This window comes from Panthera pardus, unplaced genomic scaffold (assembly GCF_024362965.1).
Source record: "Panthera pardus isolate Hobbes unplaced genomic scaffold, ASM2436296v1 HiC_scaffold_10, whole genome shotgun sequence".
NCBI lineage: Eukaryota > Metazoa > Chordata > Mammalia > Carnivora > Felidae > Panthera > Panthera pardus.
In genome coordinates this window covers 6,160,645-6,182,890 of record NW_026526655.1, presented here as the reverse complement: position 1 = coordinate 6,182,890, position 22,246 = coordinate 6,160,645, and the positions used below count along the sequence as shown (strand labels likewise).

Here is a 22,246-nt window from a genome sequence, read left to right as displayed (position 1 = left end):
TTATCAGGCTGGATAATCTTTACCTGTTCTACGTTTTGGAGGGCAGATTAGAACATGATGACTGAAGTTTGCATGATTTGTGATTAGAGTCTCTGCATGCAATCAGGACTTCCCACACGCTGATTGATCTATTTGATTCTTCCTGGGAAAAAAAATCAACGACAGTAGCTACTGTGATGGGTAAAGCTCCTTTCATGTTTTGCATTCTGTTCAATTCTTTTTCCAAAGTGTTTACTTATATCCTTTGCCCACTTTTCTCTTGTGGTGTTTGTCTCGTAATTATTGATTTGTAAAAGCTTTTTATATAAGAAGGACATTAACTTTTTTCAATTTTGTTATAAATAATTTATCACAGGTCTTTCAACTATTCTGGTTATATAGAAATCATTTTTATTATTATTTAGCTCTTTATGTCTTCATATATATCCATTATTTTCCTTTAAGGGTTTCTGGCTTGGGAGTTATAGTTAGAAATTCATGTTCATTTTATTTACTTAGTTTTTTTTTAAAAAAAAACGTTTAGTGTTTATTTTTGGAAGAGAGAGAGAGCACACAAGCAGGGAAGGGGCAGAGAGAGGGGGAGACACAGAATCCGAAGCAGGCTCCAGGCTCTGAGCTGTCAGCACAGAGCCTGACGTGGGGCTCGAACTCAAGGACCTCAAGATCGTGACCTGAGCCAAAGTCAGGTGCTTAACTGACTGCGCCCCCAGGCACCCCCCCCATTCATTTTAAAACTACAGAATCATTCACTAAAATTTTCTCCCCACAGGGGTCCCTGGCTGGCTCAGTCAGTGGAGCCTGTGACTCTTGATCTTGGGTTTGTGAGTTCGAGCCCCACCTTGGGTATAGAGATTACTTAAAAATAAAATCTTAAAGAAAATAAAAGAAATTTTTCTCCCAATAGTTTTATATTTTAAAAAATATATATATTTAAATCTTTATTGTGTGTAGGCATAAGATATGAGTTCAGGTTTCAACCTCCCTCCACCCCCGAATGATTTGTAGGTTTTCTTAACATCATGCATTGGATTTCTTGCTCATTTTCTCATTAGTTTAAATTCATATGGATATGTGGACCTATGAGCGGACTTTGAATCTGTGTATCTGTTCTTGTGTCAATTATACTATAGCTCTACGATTATAGAGATTATTAGGGTATGTCCCAGTCAATATTTTTCTGTTTTCAATTTTTTCTTTTTTTTACTATTATCATAGGCTTTCTTCCAACTGAATTTAAAAAAAATTTTTTTTAACGTTTATTTATTTTTGAGACAGAGAGGGGCGCCTGGGTGGCGCAGTCGGTTAAGCGTCCGACTTCAGCCAGGTCACGATCTCGCGGTCCGTGAGTTCGAGCCCCGCGTCAGGCTCTGGGCTGATGGCTCGGAGCCTGGAGCCTGTTTCCGATTCTGTGTCTCCCTCTCTCTCTGCCCCTCCCCCGTTCATGCTCTGTCTCTCTCTGTCCCAAAAATAAATAAAAAAAAAAAAAAAAAAAACAAAAAAAAAAAAACAAAAAAAAAAAAACGTTGAGACAGAGAGAGACAGAGCATGAACAGGGGAGGGTCAGAGAGAGAGGGAGACACAGAATCCGAAACAGGCTCCAGGCTCTGAGCTGTCAGCACAGAGCCCGACGCGGGGCTTGAACTCACGGACCGCGAGATCGTGACCTGAGCCGAAGTCGGCCGCTCAACCGACTGAGCCACCCAGGCGCCCCCCAACTGAATTTTAAATTTGTATGATCTTTACCTTTTTTTCAAGAAGGGCCATTTGGTTGGTATATGCGGTAGTCAGAATAATGTCCCCCACCCCCAAGAGATATTCCTGTCCTAATTCTCAGAACCCAGGAACATGTTAGCTTACATGGCAAAGGGACTTTGTTGATGTCATTAAATTACGGATCTTGAGGTGGAGAGATTATGGGCCATCTGGGCGGGCCCAGTATAATCACAAGGGTCCTTTTTAAATGGAAGAGAGGCAGAAGGGGGGTGTCAGAGGGATCTGGGAGGATGGGGGAGTGGTCACAGAGATCCAACTTGTGCTGGCTTTGAAGACAGAAGGAACCACAAGACCGCAAATGTGGACGAGCTCTAGGGGCTGGAAAAGGCAGGAATGGAATCTCCCCTAGCACCCCTTGATTTTAGGATGTCTCACCTCCAGAACTGTAAGAGGATAAATTTGGTTTGTTGAAGCCACTAAGTTCGTGGCGGTTTTTTATGGCAGCAATAGGAAACGAAAACAGTATACTTTCTAAATTCCTCCGTTCCTGAGGATCTATGACTCTCACACACAAGCGATAGCTTGATAAGTTAAAGAATTGGGTTACAATAATTTTCCCTCAAACTTGTAGATATCTTGCTTTGTTGATTTTTGGCACTTTGTCCTGCAGAAGATAAGTTTGAAGCCAATCTGACTGTTTTCACTTTACTTTCAAAATGCTTCCTCAGGGCGCCTGGGTGGCTCAGTTGTTTAGGCGTCTGACTTGATTTCGTCTCAGGTCATGATCTCACAGGTTTGTGAGTTCAAGCCCCACGCTGATGGCGAGGAGCCTGCTTGGGATTCTCTCTCCCTCTCTCTCTGCCCCTTCCCCCACCCTCTCTCAAAACAAATAAATAAACTTAAAAAATAAAATAAAATGCTTTCCCTAGGTGCTGGGAATAAGTTCCCTTTATCCTTGAAATAGATCTCTGCAGACTATGGGTCTCCTACTTACTTTTTCTGGGGTTGGCAGGCCTTTCACCTTGAGGGCTTGTAAATGTCTTTAGCCAAGAGAAACTTTCAGGCAGTATTTCTATGAATCGTGCTTCTGCTCCCTTGACAACATTGCTGCTGAGAATTCCTTTCATGGTAACTATTAGAGTTGTCAAAATCTCATGCTATCGGGTTGCTGTTTTTTTTTCAATCAACTGCTATAATACAGGATTTTCTTACAGTTCGGTAACACATGACTTCTTACACTTCTTAGGGCAACAGGAAGCAAGCTATCACGGACATCAACAGCGCACTGAGATCCCAACTCATGAGTCCATGGTGTACCCGTCACAATCTAAGCGATCACACCATCCATTTGCACCTCATACTCATTTCATTTTGTTCACATGCAATTCTTGGATCTAACCAATGTGGTTTCTAGAAAACGAATTCCATCCTTTGCATATTAATGGCTAAAAAAAGAGCCCCCCAACTATGTATAAAAAAGCTGACTGAGCTCATGTCATGCTTCCTGCGTTGGGAACTTCCCCCTAAAAGCCTTTGTAATGAATCATGTGTTCAAACGCACACTCAAGTGGAGGGGAGTAATGGCAAGTGGAAACCAACAAAGCATCAGGATTTTTCTGGAAATGACTCAGAAAAGGCTTTTAGTTTTTTTATTTTATTTTTTTTTAACGTTTACTTATTTTTGAGACAGAGAGAGACAGAGCATGAACGGGGGAGGGTCAGAGAGAGAGGGAGACACAGAATCTGAAACAGGCTCCAGGCTCTGAACTGTCAGCACAGAGCCCGACACGGGGCTCGAACTCACGAACCACGAGATCATGACCTGAGCCCAAGTCGGACACTTAACTGACTGAGCCACCCAGGCACCCCAGAAAAGGCTTTTAAAGAGAGGTTTTTGTTATGGCTTCATGAAGTACAAGCATCCCGTGACTAAGCTTGTTCTAACGAGGCATAAACACATGATGCAGGACTTCTGGATAACTGAGAAGTGGACTTCCTCTCTCCAGAGGTTGGCCTCCAGAAAAGCTAGGTGAAAACATCGTTACATGCGTATAACAAACAACACCAGGAAAAGGCCACTCGTGGTTATTTAGAATATACAAGAGTCATGACTTCAACAACCCCAAAGAAGTTGTCTTCTGGGGCGGGATTGCTGGCGAATTACATGATGAAATATGTTTCTTATGAAAATCCAGACCAAGTTAAACACAGGCATCAGTGGGCACAAACATTACTCAAAACTGTGCGGTAGCTTTTGTTGATTTTGAGAACTTAATACTTAAAAAAAAAATTTCCCATGGAGCCAGGGTGCCTCAGGGGCTCAGTCGGTTAAGCGTCCCACTTTGGCTCAGCTCATGATCTCACAGGTCGTGAGCTCGAGCCCCACATCGGGCTCTCTGCTGTCAGTGTAGAGCCCTCTTTGGATGCTCCTTCCCCCTCTCTACCCCTCCTCTGCTCTCTCTCTCTCAAAAATAAATAACACGTTAAAAAAAAATCTCCCATGGGGACCTCCTAGAAACTTCTGAACCATGAAACACGTAGGTTACTTCAGATTAATGGGGGTATAATTGATGCACATATAAGCTTATGATTTACTACGGTTGCTTTAGTCCTAGGTGTATTCCCAAGATGGTACCAGAGATAGAAGTGATGTAGACAGGAGAGGCTGAGGGTGGGTGTTGAGTGAAGACCAGGTATAAAGAAGTCTTCCTTCAAGATTTCTACTGAGTCGTGTTATGAGTACTGAAATGGTTAGGACCACAACTCCTTGCGTCTGAATGAACTCACCATGACCGCCAGTGTCCCCCCCACCAGACACCTGACGGTCAGCCTTCACTGTGTTCCCTCCCATCGTCACACCATTCTGCTATCCCCGCTATGACTACCTCAGCTCAGGTCTTCATAACCTCTCGCTACGTTAAAAACGGGCCAGTAACTTGAACAGACACGTCGCCAAAGAAGACGGTGACGAACTAACACGTGGAAAGATGCCCAGTGTCGCTGGTCTTCAAGAAAGTGAAAACTAAAACCACAACAAGATATCGCTCCATACCTAAATGGAAATGAAAGCTACCAAGAGCACCAAAAGTTGGCCAGAATGTGGGGCCCCTGAAAGTCTGGCACCCTGTGTGTGAGAGCACAAGACAATGCAACCGCTTTACAGAGAGCTCCGTGGCGGCTTCCTGTGGAGTTGAACACAAGCACGCCCTGAGCAAATCCTCTGCTAGGTATTTACCCAAGAGGAGTGAGAGCATATGCCTCCAAAAAGCCTCGTACGAGAATGTTCAGAGCAACTTTATTTATTACAGCCCAAACTGGAAGCAATCCAAATGTTCATTAGCAAGAGAAATGACAAACAGATTGTTGTTTATTCATACAATGGAGTGTGTCTCAGCAATAGAGAGGAATAAACCACTGATGGATTGTGAAGGCACATGGAGAACAAAAGAAGCCAGATGCTTACATACTGTCCTGTTGCATCTATATGAAGTTCAAGTACAGGCAAAAGTGATCTATGGTGAGAGACATCAGAATGGTGGTTGCCTCTGGGAGTGTGAATGATTAGAAGGCAGGGGCATCTGGGTGGCCCAGTTGGTAAGGAATCCGAGGCTTGATTTTGGCTCAGGTCATGATCTCGAGGTTCATTAGATCGAGACCCTCATCGGGCTGTGAGGGCGGAGCCCGCTTGGGATTCTCTCTCTCTCTCTTCCCCGACCCCACTTGTACACATGCTCGTGTAGGCTCTCTCTCTCTCAGTCTCAAAATAAATAAATAAACATTAAAAAATGAGGGGCCCCTGAGTGGCTCAGTTGGTTAAGCATCCCACTTCAGCTCAGGTCATGATCTCATAGCTTGTGAGTTCGAGCCCCGTGTTGGGCTCTGTGCCGACAGCTCAGAGCCTGGAGCCTGCTTCAAATTCTGTGTCTCCCCCTCTCCTGCCCTTCACCCACTCGTGCTCTGTCTTTCTCTCTCTCTCAAAAATAAATAAACATTAAAAATTTTTTTTAAATTAAAAAAAAAGTTATTAGAAGGCAGCACAAAGGGGGACTCCTGGGTGGCTCGGTCGGTTAAGCGTCTGACTTCCGCTCAGGTCATGATCTCGCGGTCCGTGAGTTCGAGCCTCGCGTCGGGCTCTGTGCTGATGGCTCTGAGCCTGGAGCCTGCTTCAGCTTCTGTGTCTCCCTCTCTCTCTACCCCTCCCCCGCTTGTGCTCTGTCTGTCTCTCTCTCAAAAATAAATAAGCATTAAAAAAAAAAAGAGGCAGCACAAAGGAATTTACTAGGTTTTGGGAATTATTTTCTACCCTATTTGTGCGCTGAAACTTCTAGAACCAAGCACTTAGGGTCTGTGCATTTTCTTGTATTTCACTACAGATAAAAATACACAGAACACATTTATCGTTTCTGTTTTCCGGTAATTCTACTCTATACTTAATGAATCTTTCCCAGGTGCAGAATCAGGTTTTTTCTTAGCTAAAGGAGTTTTTATTCTATCATGTTTTCCTTTTTCCCCAGGGATTCTGATCTCTTCCAATCACCAGAAATTCCAAGCACCCTGATACTTTTTCACCATCTCCGGGGCTCGACTTTTTGTCCTCCTCATCGGCATTCGGAGAGAACTTGTCAGCTGGCTCTCCACCTCCCAGAGGTCGCCTCTTCTCTCTGCGGCATCCATGCGGCGGCTTTAATTCTGAAATAGATCCCCTGTCTAGTAATATTCTCTCGGGGCACACAGCTCCCTTTCTGGTTCCCCTGCTGATGCGGAAACGAAAAACACAGGCTTTGGCATCAGATCTTGTTTGTCAATCTAGGCTCCTGCCTACATGGATGGCTTCGGGCAAACTAAATTTTATAAGCCTCCCTTTTGAACCCGCAAAATGAGGATCTTAGCCGCGACAACTTGATGGTGTCCTTGTAACGGTTTTGTGAGATAACGTTTGCACAACACTTAGCCAGCTGTAGGCATAAAGAAGTGCATAAATGTTAGCCTACAGCAACAGTAGTAGCCACCTCCTTCTCGTCCCTGTGCTTGCCTTCCTCCTGACAGCTATGTGGTTTCAAACTATTCGCTACTCGCCTTCCAGGTCTTTCCTACACTGGCTGCTGACACGTGGCAGACGTCCAGTGAGCGTCTGTTGAAGAAACGGATAAACTTCCTCCTTTATTTTCGCCGCATCCTCTGACATCGCAGCGTAGCTTCTCTATCTTTTTGTTGTCAATGAGACTCGATTAATGAGAACCTATTCCTGGAACAGGTTTTCAAACGACGCATCAATCACTTTCCCCAGGAAAATATTGTTACCATGTTACCTTGGCAGGGGGCTTCAACAATGAACGAACGCATCAGGAATGGAAAACGGATTCCGTGTTGAATGTTTCTTCAGACGTGCATCATAACAAGACCACGTTAGAATTCGTTTTCGTGAACTAGGAATTGGGGGGGGTGGGGGCTCGTGGCACTTGGTGGTTAAAATTTTATTCTTTAAGGGTTTTCAAACATGCTCTAACTTGTTTTAGTTTTCCTTCATTCAATCTCAAAATAAGTTATTGGAGAGGTGACAAAGCAAGGCCTCTGTCTGCCTGCCTCGCTCAGTTAGTGGAGCACATGACTCTCGATCTCGGGGATGTGAGTTCAAGGCCTACGTTGGGTGTAGAGGTTACTTAAAAATAATTCTTAAAAAAAAGAGAGAAAAGAGAAGAGAAGAGGAGAGGAGACGAGAGGAGAGAGGAGAGGAGAGGAGAGGAGAGGAGAGGAGAGGAGAGGAGAGGAGAGGAGAAGAGAAGAGAAGAGAAGAGAAGAGAAGAGAAGAGAAGAGGAAAAAAGAAAAGAAAAGAGAAGAAAAAAGAAAGGCTCTTTTCATCTAGTTCCTTAACGTTTAAGTAAATACCAACCTTAGAAGGATAGTAGGTACACCTTAGGTGTTAATTTCGAAATTCCAATCCAAATGTCCAAATGTGAACTTTTCATCCTCTGTGGGCCAGAGAAATCAAGATGTTTCACCATTAGAGTTCAATCCGTCCATCTTAAAGCCCTAGGCATTGATGAGCCAAATCCTTTTCATCCTCTGCAAAGTTATTTTTTTGCACCACCGATGCCAGCACCCCCGGGCAAGCCTTTGGCCCTTTGCCAGCACTATCTGTGTCTACACTTTGCCGCCCCCACGGCTGTGTCCACGTGCTCAGGACCCCACCCCTTCTGTCTCCTTTGGGCAGAGAGCTGAGCTGCAGGACCCTTCCTGTATCTTGTGAGCTCCTTGCTACCCTCACCTCCTCTCCGGTAATTGAGCCTTCCAGTTCGAGGGAATTCCTTTCCCCACCAGGCCAACGAAGACCCAGCCACGGGAGTAGATACGCATTGCCCGAGGTGGCTCCCCTGGGCCCCGAACAGCTCCGTGATCACTGGATATGGTGGTCACCTCCAGCTGCGGAACAATGACCCCCAACCTAGTGTGTTAACACAACAGGCACCTTTCTGAGGGTCAGACATCCGGGAGCAGCTCAGCTGGGTGGTTCTGGCTCAGGGCCTTTCGCGAGACCGCAGGAAAGCTATTGACGCAGACTGTGGTCTCTGGAGGTCGACTGGGGCTGGTGGGTTCACTTTCAGGCTCCTTCCTGTGGCTGTTGTAGGAAGATTCTGGCCATGTGGACCCTCTCCACGGGCTGCTCAGGACACAGCTTCTCCCAGAGTAAGATTCGCAGGAGAGAGAGAGAGAGAGAGAGAGAGAGAGAGAGCATACCCAAGAGGGGCCGAAGTGTCTTCTGTAACGGTCTCAGAAGTGGCATCCCTTGTCTTTCCGCCATATTCTAATCATTAGCAGTGAGTCACGAGGCCCAGCCCACGCTCGCAGGAGGGACAATTAAGCTCCACGTCCCGAAGGGAGGCATATCAAGAGTTTTTGGATGCATTTGAAAAATCACCACCCTGGGTTAACCTATGTATCTTCTCAGATGTATGGAAATACAGTTAAGTCAACTCATAACGTGTGAACTTGTTTTTTCATCCTGGAACGTAAGATTCGTATAGAAAAAAAACGCCACTCCTCAGAGCTGCCCCAGCCCTGGGGCGGGTGGGGGGGTAGGTCACTGCTTTTCTGTCCCTCTGATCCATCGGGCTGCTCATTAACACGGTACAGGCGGCCCCGGACAAAGCAGAACTAATGAATGATCTCAGTGCAAAAGGGAGAGTATGTGAGAAAGACGGGGAAAGGGGCAGAAATGGTTTGGGGCCACAGGCAACATAATAGATTAACTCTTCATCTGCAGAGTGATTCATCGCCCTGTCACGGACTCCCTGAACTGGAAGGAAAGTCAGGTCTCTGAACTGTCTAGGAAGTGGGGCTTTGGATGCGAGTCAAACCCAAATGAGTCATGGCCATCCCAGCACATTTGAGAAGGAGTTTAAGGAGCCCTTACTGTGGGTCTCAGAGCTCTGACACAGATTTGCGCGGCTCAAGGGGCTCGGAATATGAGAACAATATAAAAAACACAAATATTCCTGCCTGCGCCTGGCTTCCTCCCGCCCAAGTGATTCTGTCCTGTTGGTCGCAACGCGCTGCATCAGGTCTGGTGACGTCTGTCAGGTTTGATCAGACTTCATCCAGATGTCACATCCGGCCATGCGCTTGCCAGAGGAAGGGAAATAAGGTTAATACTAATATGGTTATGTATTGGGGTTTCCCAACGTGTCTCCCACAGCACACTGGTCCTGTGAGTTGCCCCATGAGGAGAAAACTGTGTGGTGAAATGAACGTACGGAACATTGCCTTCGACGCCGCCACTTAGAAACGCACGACATAACGTTAGCCTGGGAAGGCACATGAGAAGTCCTGCAGCTGAAAAACTCTTTTCCTTCTCCTCCTCCTTCTCCTGATTATTATTAAACTGGATTTCACCCAGTGTTTCCCAGATATCTTTGTCCACGGAACACATGGGATGTTAATTTGGGAAAACCACATATTTCAGGTAATTTCTAACTGGTCTGCATTGCTATCAAAGAACATGATCTGCGAGCTGTGTGTTTTTTATTTTTCAGGTTGTGAGATTCTCTATACGGTCTCTTGCGCGTTCAGACGTGTAGCCGTCCCACCTGTATGTGAGAACAATGTACGTTTCCCCACGTACCCGTCGGGGTATCTGAATTTCTACTGAACCACGTTTGCAAAGCAGAGTGGGGCAGATCGTGTATATCTGTGATAATGCGTTTGTCCTTCTCACACGTCCGTTACTGAGAAGGGCGTGTCGCAATCTTTCGTTCTGGAGGAGACTATCTCTGTGTCTCCCGGCAGTCTCTCAGTTTTTGCCTCGTATACTCCGTGGCTCTTTAGGATCACACAAACTCGGAATTGTCGCACCAACATAGAGTGACCGTTGTTGTCCCCAGCACTAATTTATTTTGACTGTTCTTGTTATAACTTCTCCAGATTTCCGTGGTATTGGCTTTGTAGCCCTTACTCTTAACTCGCAGTATCTTTACGCTTCAGGAGTGTCACGTCGAAATAGGGCGTCGTAGATGTCTTTTCTTACTCGAAATTGGAACTCTGTACTTTCAGTGGAAAGTTCATCTTAATCTATTGTAATTACTATAATCGAAGCCTTCTTTTCCATCGTCGCCTTACTTTATGCTTCTTCTTTGCCTTGGTAATTCCTCATTTGGTTTTCTCTCCTGTTTGAATAAGTTGATGTGTTGTTGTTGATTGCATTTTCCCCTCTTCCAACTTGAAAATGATACTGTCTCCCCCTCTGTTTCCCCGTCTCTCCCCCCTCCCCGTTCCCTCCCTCCCTGTTCCTCTCCTTCTCTCTCTTGCTCTCTCTCTGTCACATCTGGAATTCTGGTTTACCAAGCCTCAAATCTAAAGTTAATAACTTGACCATTCTTGAACAATGATTCCACCTCCAGACTTAGCTGCTGTTGCTTTCCGGCACTTTGTTCTTTGTTTAAATTATTATTATTTTGTATAGACTTTAAAAATTTTTTTAATGTTTATTTTTGAGAGAGAGATTGTCAGAGGATGAGCAGAGGTGAGGCAGAGAGACAGAAAGACACAGAATCAGAAGCAGGCTCCAGGCTCCGAGCTGTCAGCACAGAGCCTGACACGGGGCTCGAACTCATGGACCTGACTTGAGCCAGGTCATGACCTGAGCCAAAGTCAGACGCTCAATCGACTGAGCCACCCAGGCGCCCCTACATAGACTTTTAAAAATGTATCGACTTGTTTGAAAACTATTCTACTCACTATTTCTTCAACATCAGACTTTTTTTCTGGAATCATTCTTTCTTCCTAGAGAACATATTTTGGAGAGCTTTTTGTTAAAATCTCCTAGCGGCACAATTTGTGTCCGTAAAATTCTATTCAATTTGCCATTGTTTTGAAAAGTTAGTTTGCAGGGCCATCAATCCTATGTCAGTGTTTTGAAAGGATCGCTACGCTGAAGCATCACTATAGTGAATCTCTGACCTCACTGAGGGTAGTAAGGAGTCTCTAGGAAATCTGATTTTTACCTGTAGCTCAACATTTCTTCTCTTTGGCTGCTTTCGGGATCTTTGATTTTTCATTGGATTTCTGTCATGTCACAGGAATCCAGCATGGTGTGGATATCTATTTATTTAACCAGCTTGGGATTCACTGAATTCTCCTTAACTGGGGATTTGGCATCAGTTCTGGAAAGTTCTGAGCCATTATCTCTTTAAATACCTCTACGCTTTCATTTTCTCCCTTCTGGATTTCTGCTTTAGACACACATCACACTTCCTCACTCCCTACTTTGTATTTATTTACCTCTCTTTCATATTTTCTATCTTATTTCTCTGTGCTCAATATTGGCTAATTCCTTCAAATCTGCTTTTCGTTTCTTTCTCTAGCTGCCTTTAACCTACTTCCAACTCATCTGTTAGGTTTCTTGTCTTGTTAATTGCTTTATGAATTTACTTTGTAAAATGTGATTATTTAAAAAATATTCTCAGACATTTTGATTGTTCTTTGTGGTCATCTATAGTCTTTCACTTCTTCAAGTAAAAATAGTTATGTTATAGTCTATATATTAAAATTACAATAATTAAAGTAGTTGTGATTTGTTGCTTTTCCTCATCGTGGCTTCTTTCTTTTATTTTTTTTTAATTTTTGTTGTTAATGTTTATTTATTTTTTTAAATATTTAAAAAAAATTTTTTAACGTTTATTTATTTTTGAGACAGAGAGAGACAAAGCATGAACGGGGAAGGGTCAGAGAGAGGGAGACACAGAATCTGAAACAGGCTCCAGGCTCTGAGCTGTCAGCACAGAGCCCGATGCGGGGCTTGAACTCACGGACCGCGAGATCATGACCTGAGCCGAAGTCGGCCGCTTAACCGACTGAGCCATCCAGGCACCCCATTAATGTTTATTTATTTTTAAGAGAAAGAGAGAGAGAGAGAGAGAGAGAGAGAGTGAGCACGAGCAAGGGAGGGGCAGAGAGAGAGGGAGACGCCAAATCGGAAGCAGGCTCCAGGCTCCAAGCTGTCAGCCCAGAGCCCCACATGGGGCTCGAACTCACAAACCCGAGATCATGACCTGAGCCGAACTCAGACGCTTAACCGACTGAGCCATCCAGGCACCCCCATTGTGGCTTATTTCTTTGCATGTTTTGGAGTTTTGAACTCACATTCACCTGCGTGCCAGCCATGGCAATCCCAAGGACATGCGTCGAGGCTGGTTTTGTCTTTGGAGGTTTGCTTCTGCAGGGAACCTGGCCTGTGGTCTTGTGCCTCTCCCTCCTGAGCCTCCTCCTGGTCTGCCTCCCTCCCCTCCCTCACAGAATGAGTCCCACTCACAAGAAGCTGAGAACGTGGAAACAAGAGTTACTGGTCTTTGAACAAATTTCCCCCAGAGTGTTCAGTGGTCATCAGTGGCTTTCCCAAGGCTTTGCCGGATTTGGTTACTCAGGTGACTTAGAGCCTTGGCTGAGGCATGGTGAGTGCTGTTTTCCTGTGAAAGCCACACTCCCAGAATGAGACCGAGGAAAAGGGAAACCAAAGCCCCACGGATGGTGAAACGACACATAGGAACATTCTTTATGTGCGATGGCCTCGTAATGGCGTGACTCACAAACTACTCTTTTTCCGGCAATGTTACTGAAAGACACCAGTATCCAGGGGAGAGCCTCGGAAGTTTCCAGTGTTGATTAAAAAAAAAAAAAATGTTGAACCTAATATTACCTAATCACTCAAGAAGATCTCAGAAATTTATTATAAACCATTTCAATCCAAGAGACAATGTTATGTGCGATGAATATTTAAATCCAATCACATTAGATCTAATAACACAACGAGAGATGTCATTTCTGTTTGTGCTGAGCAGCTTGAGAAAAAGGGTGATTTTTTTTTCCTATTTGAATAACGAAGACAGTAGAGATGAGAAATTTTCATGACACGCTGAATTTTGTTGCTGTTAAAATCAAGTCCCAGCGCCTGGGTGGCGCAGTCGGTTAAGCGTCCGACTTCAGCCAGGTCACGATCTCGCGGTCCGTGAGTTCGAGCCCCGCGTCAGGCTCTGGGCTGATGGCTCGGAGCCTGGAGCCTGTTTCCGATTCTGTGTCTCCCTCTCTCTCTGCCCCTCCCCCGTTCATGCTATGTCTCTCTCTGTCCCCCCTCCAAAAAAAAAACAAAAAAAAAACCAAAAAAGTTGAAAAAAAAATCAAGTCCCAGACGTAATACTGGAGAATCAACTCCGCATTCCCTGTTCTGATCTCAGCTCTGCCGAAGGACTTTCACGTGACACTGGAAGGTCACTTCTGCCCCCTGGGTCCCGGCTTGCTCAGCCATGAAGAGCTTCTCCCGAAGGCTTCTCCCAGCCCTGGAAATGCAAGATTTTGGTGATACATTTGCGTTGATTGTGGCAGCATAAGGAGCGCTCAAGATTGGCCCCAGACTTTAAATTTTGTATCTCATGAAATCCAGGCTTTGAGAGATGCTGTGAGTGGCACAATCGAAGTGCCCCAGCTAGCTGTGAAGCGACTCACACAGAGGTTGAAGCCGTTTCGCTCGAAAGAAAGAAGGGAAGGAAGGAGGGGAGGAAGGAAGGGAGGGAAGAAAAAGTCAAGTTGACTTTCAGCGGTCACTGGCTGGCTCAGTCGGGGAGCGTGTGGCTCTTGATCTTGGGGTTGTGAGTTCGAGCCCCACGTTGGGTGTAGAGATAACTTAAAATTAAAATCAATCAATCAATCAACCAATAAAGTTGACGTTCAGGTAGCATAGTAAGGCGAGAAAGTCGTCAACCCCTATTGGCAGGCACCGATATACGTTTTAAGCACGCAAAGATCACCATCTTGAGGCGATAAGGACCCTCTTGTGTTCAGTGCTGTCTATAATGCAAAGCCCCTCCATTTCTGTAAAAACGCAGCTTAAAAAAAAATCTCTGTGTGGTTCTACTGAAGGGTAAGACGTGTGCTGCTTTTGTTGACGGGTGGTTGTAGACGGCGTCAGACGCCTAGGTGTGGAGATGACAATATTTCGCAATTGTTGGACACGCTTTGATCCGGAGAACAGGAGAGGAAAGTCGGAAACGGAGGGAGAAGTTTCTGAAGTCAATTTTCGTTTCTTAGAGACTCCCCGTAGGAAGCGTTCTTAACTGGCTCTGTTCGAGCATTACGGAATGGGCACGCTTCGCTTCCCTAAGGCGACACTGTGCTCTAAGTGTGCTTCCTCCGGAGGGCGGAGAGAGGGAGAGGCAGAGAGGGCAGGATGGCAGGGGGAGCCGTGCGGGGACCTGTGTCTCGGGATGCGAGGTTCTCTCTCTCCAACGCGGGTGCCCACGTCTCCAGGTGCTGCCAGAGTACTTCCCGTCTTTTAGGTTTCTCCCAAGTCACCTCCTGGCTCCCCACATTCTTGATCCCACTGCCCCAAAGCGGAGCGTTCGTGTGAAAACGTCCACAGGCTGGAATGGCATGTGGCCCAGAAGCCCGTGGCGTCAAGTTACACGGAAAGAGTTTTGAGCGCTCCCAGACCCCCAAAGTCACCGCGCTGAGGCCTCTCTGGTACCTTAGGACACAGTTGGCCAGGGGACGCGCGGAATGAATCCGGAGCAAGCACGGAGGCTCAGACCCAGCTCAAGGCTCCGGCAGCCGAGCGGTTCCCGGGAAGGTGCCGGCAGGGGCCCCGCTCACGGGCCGGGACGCGATCAGCCTCGGCAACGGTTCGCGGCAGACCCGTGCCGGACGCTCCACGATTGCCGATTTTCGCCTTTTTTCATAAAAGCTGAACTCCTCCGATTTCCTTCCGTTCAGAAAAACGGGTACTAACAGTAGGTGGGTGGTTCGTGAAAACGAAGCAGTACAGCACGAACTCGCGAAAAAAGCAGGAGGTACCCGTATTGCATTTACTCACAGCTGGTTCCTTCCTTCCTGCCGGGACCCGTCATTTTAGATCAATTGTTTTCAAAACGTCTCCGGAAACTGTACATTTCTCTCTATTTAAGCGGCTTTGGGGAAAAACATGTCCGTTTATTTTATTTTATTATTTTATTTTAATTTAATTTAATTTAATTTTTTTAATGAAATTGATTCTCAAATCGGTTTCCATAAAATATGTTCGGTTTTTTTTTTTTTTTTTTTTTTTTATTTATTTTTGGGACAGAGAGAGACAGAGCATGAACGGGGGAGGGGCAGAGAGAGAGGGAGACACAGAATCGGAAACAGGCTCCAGGCTATCAGCCCAGAGCCTGACGCGGAGCTCGAACTCACGGACCGCGAGATCGTGACCTGGCTGAAGTCGGACGCTTAACCGACTGCGCCACCCAGGCGCCCCAATATGTTCGTTTTTAACACAACATTACTATACGTGTGGTAGAGACGACCGGTGTCTGCCCAACGTTCGTATGCCCCTTCTTTCGTTCTAACAGATTCTATTCCGAATGGCCACGTGCTCATGTATCTTCTCAGCTTTCTTTGCTGCTGAGGATGTTCCTGTGACACAGTTCTGGTCAAGCAACATAAACACAAGGCCCCGGGAAGGGCTCACCTTGTGTAAGAAACAAAGCTTTTAAGGTGAGTCCCTTTGCCCTCAACGTGCCCGGGATGTACGATGACTGGTGAGGCACAGCAGCCATCTTGCGATCCAGAGACTGAAAGGCGCAAACTGACAATGACAAAAATGACAAAGCAGAAAAGTAAAAGTAGCCTGGCTTTCCTAATGACTGTGGAGCTGCCTTAACAGCCTTGGATGTCCTACCCTTCGTGTTCTCAGTGCCCGAAACAAAATCTCTCCTAAGCCACTCGTTTTCCGTTATTGTATCTGAGCAGAATTTCTAACTGATGGAAAAAGCCTGCCTCGGGTAGATATTTCCTAAACTGTTTTAAAGATTGCTGCATATGGTCAGTTTGTCTTTTATTTTTAGTGGAGAGTAATGGCAAGGAGGAAATAGCATTCCCATGATAGCACTAATGAATAATTTCGAAATACTTTATTTATACTTTATGCCTCTTCTTGAGACTTTCCAAAGAAATAATCCTTATCTTATTTATTTTTTAAACGTTTATTTCTTTATTCTTAAGAGAGGTGGGGAGGGGCAGAGAGAGACGGAGAGAGAGAATCCCAAGCAGGCTCCACACTGACAGAGCCCAATGTGGGGCTCGATCGCACCAACCCTAAGATCATGACCTGAGCCCAAATCAACAGTCGGACCCCCAGCTGACTGAGCCATGTAGGCGCCCCAATCCTTATATTATTTAAAGCTTACGTATAAATCTGTTATCTACAAAGCTGTTTAAGATACTAGAGTACTGAAAAGAACTTAAATGTTCAAACGATATGTAAAGATAAGACAATGTGGTACCTCCGTAGAATGGAATGGTCTCTAGTCATGAAGAATTGTGTTTTTCAAAAAGATTCTCAGTGGTCATGGAAAACGCATGTACCACAACGGCAAGCCAAATACGTAGGATATAAACAATAGTTTTAATATGATGATGACTACATTGAATTCATTGGACAATATAAAATTCCATTTGTATTGGTCTATGCGTGTAGGTGTGCTTGCTTCATATTTTTTATGCTTTCCCGTATTTTCCAAATTTTCTACAATGAAATAAATCAGCAGGAAAAAATGTGACTTTTTTCCTTTTAAATACCTTCCATTTCTTTTTCAGTTTTTTTTCTCCAGCGAAGCATCTTTGATGGGAATCCTTTAGACCGGTTTTAAATAAGGTAAAATGGGCTGTTTTACAACGCACTGAAGACTCTACAGGAGCTCTAAGAATGTGGGGTGTCTGGGTAGTTCACTCGGTTAAGCGTCTGACTTCCACTCAGGTCATGATCTCACGGTCCGTGAGTTCGAGCCGCGCATCGGGCTCTGTGCTGACAGCTCAGGGCCTGGAGCCCGTTTCGGATTCTGTGTCTCCCTCTGTCTGCCCCTCCTCCGCTCACACTCTGTCTCTGTCTCTGTCTCTGTCTCTGTCTCTCTCTCTCTCTCTCATAAATAAATAAATAAATAAGAGCTCTAAGAATTCTAAAAAGGGTGCTAGTTCAAGACACAAAATGTTCACTACCCCCAGCCTTACCTAAGTTAAAACAGGTCTTATCGGAGTTCACCCCCAATTCGAGTTTCTGAGACCAGATCTCTCTGTGGCTCCAAGAGAAGTCAGCCTCCTGTCTGTTTCCACCTTTGTGCCCCCCTCCTGCACCTTCTGGCCTCTGGCAGAGCATCGCTCCAGGACCCAGTGCCCTGGCTTTCTTGGACCTCTCGTTCTTGCTCTATCCAGCTCTGTCTCCTGATTCTGGAACCAGGAAAGGTCTTCTCTATGGTGCCAAGCTCTTGGTCAACTGCCCCAGCCTCTCTGTCTCCTTCAAAGGATTTCTTCCCTCCACCCTGGGGTCCTGGCTCTTCCACCAACACAGAGGGGCTCTGGGCTGTTCACTGCCCCTACTGAGCAGATTCAGCCTCTGAGCCTTTATACAGGGATCTTGACTCGGGGTGACAAGGTTCCACACTCTTTCTGTCCAGTTTACACCCGGAAACTACCTTCCCTCTGTCAACCTGATTGGAAACAAGAGATGCCACCACATTTTGAAATGGGAAACCAGCATTTCCATTCATTAAGCCTTTTGTTTTAAATTGTTTTAATGTTTATTTTATTTTTGAGACAGAGAAAGACAGGGCACGAGCAGGGGAGGGGCAGAGGGAGGCGGAGACACAGAACTGGAAGCAGGCTCCAGGCTCTGAGCTGTCAGCACAGAGCCCGACGCGGGGCTCGAACTCACAAACCGCGAGATCGTGACCTGAGCCGAAGTCGGATGCTTAACCGACTGAGCCACCCAGGCGCCCCCGCCCTTTTTTTTCTTAATTGATAACTCATCCCTCAGCTATTTAGAGGAAAGGACCCAGCCCTGGCAAGTGAAAGGCATTCAACAGGGAGAAACAGAGATAGTTACTCACGGACTATAGCCCTGGGGCTGGTAGGTCCTGGAAGGCTTACAAGCGTGCTTGATTTCATGGTTCACATCAGACTGTTACTCTTGGCCCCTGCACTGCCAGCTCAACTCTTACTGTCCAGGTTGATTGTTCTGATGCAGAAGGACCACCAGGGCCCGACTTCTGATTCATGACCCACCACGGCTGACCTCGAACACCGTCCGTTCTGAGGCTTGTCCACGAGTAAAACATACCCGAGACGGGGAAAGAATTTATAGAGAGGCACATTACAGTGTGGATTAGCATCACTGGTTACCTTGAACCAGCTGGTTTCAGCATCCGCCACATCAAAAGGTCGCTAGAGAGGTCATTCTCAACACTGAAAAAAACAAAAAAAGGAGGAGAAAGGCAAGCATCCCTGGCTACTCCAATATCTGCCTCCTGCCAGACTTCCTCGTTCCGGAAATGCTGTAGGTGAGGAGGTTCCTACCAGGGGAAGCAAGTGGGAAACGTGAGGGCTCTGTGAGGTCACAGGGTCTCCGAAGTAGGGAGATGAGCCCATACGAAGGGTTCATCACAGTGTGGATGGCCTCTTCTGTTAACCCTCTTTCTGTGTTTGCACCGAAAACTGTGAGATCGTGACCCGAGCCAAAGTTGGACGCTTAACCGACTGAGCCACCCAGGTGCCCCCCCAGTGTTTTTTAAAAGCGGGGGAAACACAAGAGAAAGGAATGACTCCTGATCAGCACTGTCGGGTTTTGTGTCCAGGCACACTCGATCCTCAAGCAGCTGGCTCGATGCCTCGAACTCTTATGGGTCCTCAGAGTTCCAGAATTGCAACATTTGCTCCTGGACAAAAGTGGCCCTAATTCAGTCTGCGACAAGGTTTGCCCCAACAGGCAAATCCATTTCAGGACAACAGAGAGGCCCACAACGGAAGGAAGAATGGAGGAAGACTGACAGAAACACCAGAGGCCTCTGGAAAAGCCCAGTGACCATCCCTAGGTAGCACCCCTAAGTTGTCCCAGTGGCATGAAAGCTTCCGGGCCACAGGCTGGAGGTGTGGCTCTCACGACGGGCAGTTTCGGAGGCCCCCGGCGGTGTGGGCTCCTGGTGCAGCCCACTATACCGTGTGCTCGATGAGAAAGCTTTCTCTGGAATCCTGTCCACATCAAGAGCCAAGGATGACGCTCTGACTCAGGGAGGCTCACCCTGGACTGATGGGTAACCCCCACCCTCCCTGCCTTCCTGGGCCTGACCTGGGGGCTCCTTCTTGAAGGACTTGAGCAGAATGTACAGTGATCTCTGGCAAGGTCCAGCGGGGCGCCTGCCTGCCTATAAGCTGATGCTGGCCAAACACGGGACTTGCTCTGGCAGGTTGACCAGAGAATCCTCAAGCCCCTGGCTACTCGGCACTCTTCCAGAGAGAGAAGCCGGTCGGCTCTGAAAGACCCAGAGGGCCTGTCTTCCTTTGAAATAACTTTCCTTCAAAAAGAAGATAAGGTAATCATCCTAGAGAAAACACCCGATTCATGGTCTCAAGATTCAAGGAAGCCTAACGCTTCATCAACGATAAGAAACCTCTCTGAAAAATGCTAAAACGTGAAACAGGAAACAATGGTGTGAAATGGGCAGTGCGACTGCTGAACGCAAAGCATGAGTGGTCACTGTAGAAAGTGAGCTGGGACCGGCTCCCTGGGTGACGCGTGGCTTTGAGGCTGACGGTAGGAGCTGCATGTGACAATGACAATCCGGTCACTTTACGGAAGCGCATCATACACAAACCCCTGTTCGCTTTTGAAAGGAAAGCATGTGTGGGGGCCACTGGTGAGCTTTTCTGAAACGCGGCCCCTTATCCCCCGGCCCCCATCCCTGGATCAGTGGCTCTCCCATGAGAATGGAAAGTAACGGGCCACCTGTGCGTGGTAGAGGCTAGGGCAAGAAATCGTTTCGGAATGAACGAATGGAGCGTCACTTCCGGCCCGTTCCGTATCCTTGAACATCACTCAGGGATGCTGACTGTGTTTGCAGCATCATTTTGCCCTTGACTCTCAGTTTACTGGTGTTCGAACACACGTCCGCGTTCGGGAAGGAGAGGTGGACCAGGCGGCAAGACTTCTCAACACGCGTTCAGAGCTTTGAAACGAACTTGCGGCAAGGTCTGGATTCTCCAGGGGTGGCCGCGTCTGGAAGAGGAGACGCGCCCCGTCAATGCAGCGGGCAGGACAAGCCGGCAGCATCTTCTCCCCACCTCGGTGCTCTCTCGGCTCGGGGCAACCAGGTCCTGCAGCGAAAAAATCCCGCTGTTTGAGCCTTGGCTCATTCTTGGCAGACAAACATGTGAAAATAGACGTGTCAGTCATGTTCAGGATTTCCAATGTGACTGCCAAGTAACCAGCACGGCCACACGTGGGAACCAACATGGTAGCGTGCACCTGCTATTTTCCCGTTAACGTTTTCCCACGTGGGGGTTACGATTCTGCCAGCTCGCTGGAAGATTTGATCTGTTGACATTTTAATGCGGGAATTCCATTTTTTGTTGTGGGGAAAAAAAAAAAACCTTAGATGAGCCCCTCTTGATTATATTGCCCCGGTCTTCTTTGGAACACGCATCTGCGTTAGGAGTATGCCATGGCCAACTCAGGAACTCGCTTTGGCCCTACAGTTCACGTCTGTCGTCGCCCTTCTTCACCGGAATGAACGCCAGTCTCGACCGACCCAACAGTCACCCTCTTGCCTGGTATTTGACTCAATACAACTTTGGAGGGGTGTGGTATTATTATCCCCATTTTACAGATGAGAAAACTGAGGCCCGGCAAGGTCAGGCGACTTGCCCTGGGTTTTGCGGCCCAGACGTGATAGGGTCAGGGACACAGCCCTGAGAGTTGAACCCAAGGGTCCATGCTGTGAACCTTCTCCCTTGCTGAGACTGGTGCAGATATCATTATCAGTCACTCAGCAAGAGCGTAGAAACAACCAACCAGAACAGGACGCCCAGTTAAACCGGCATCTCACCAACGACAAAGATTTTTGGCACCAGCCTGCCCTATGGAATATCTGGGACATGCTTTGACTTAAACATTCCTGTTATCTGCAATTTAACTGGGCGTCTTGTGTTTTCTCTGGCTACCCTAGGCAAGAGGAGCATGGGCCGTGGACTGACCCCTGGGAGCTCCAGAATCCTGGAGGTTGGGGGCAACCCGGGGTGGGAGGTGGGGGTCAGCGAAGACAGACGGGTCAGCGGAGGCAGCCTGGGGCTTCAGCTCATGCCGGCCAAGGTCTGAGTCCCTAAAGAGAAGCTGGTGGAAATGCCACGGAAAGTGCACATGCCCTCTCACGCACGTGGGAGCATGCACGCTCACACACGCACCCCTGCACACCCGCAAGCACACGCACACTCATACACACGCCCGCACACACGCTTACACACACACACACACACACACACACACATACACCTGGCCCCCTGCCTGAGCCACCAGCCCATCAGGTGGGAGTCCACGCCGTGGTGGAGTCTCAGGGTTTCCGCTAGGTAGGTGGGAAGCAAAGTCAAGTCGGGGGGCTTCAGAGAACCCCAGCCAGAGCCGAAAGCCCCTGCTCTTAACCTGAAGGGGCTGGAACGCATTATCAGGGCCGACCACACTTCCTTAACAGGCACGTGTATCTCTGGACGTGAAGCGTTTCTCAGCAATCGGTGTGTGGTCTGTCTGTTGACCCTGTATTTTCAGAAATTCCCTATGGATTCTGGGACGGGGCTAGATTTTCATTTCATTTTGCAAGGGAGATACACAGTGCCTCTGTTTAATGGTGTTAGATATGCACGTACCTGCGGACATACAGACAGATACAGAGATACAGACATGTGCTTGGTGCAAAAGTAGTCCAAGGGGATTTATGTTGAGGCTGTTTATTTATTTATTTTTATTTTTTATTTTTAAAAAAAAATTTTTAACGTTTATTTATTTTTGAGACAGAGAGAGACAGAGCATGAACGGGGGAGGGTCAGAGAGAGGGAGACACAGAATCTGAAACAGGCTCCAGGCTCCGAGCCGTCAGCACAGAGCCCGACGCGGGGCTCGAACTCACGGACCGCGAGATCGTGACCTGAGCCAAAGTCGGCTGCTTAACCGACTGAGCCGCCCAGGCGCCCCACGTT

At 47.1% G+C, this 22,246-nt stretch overlaps 1 non-coding gene across 1 annotated transcript; it reads left to right on the top strand.

The window, feature by feature from the left end:
- LOC128772744 (U8 small nucleolar RNA) lies at window positions 1-137 on the top strand. The gene has a single exon (XR_008416904.1). It is a non-coding gene; the product is annotated as a U8 small nucleolar RNA (small nucleolar RNA).
- The last annotated feature ends 22,109 nt before the right edge of the window (window positions 138-22,246 follow it).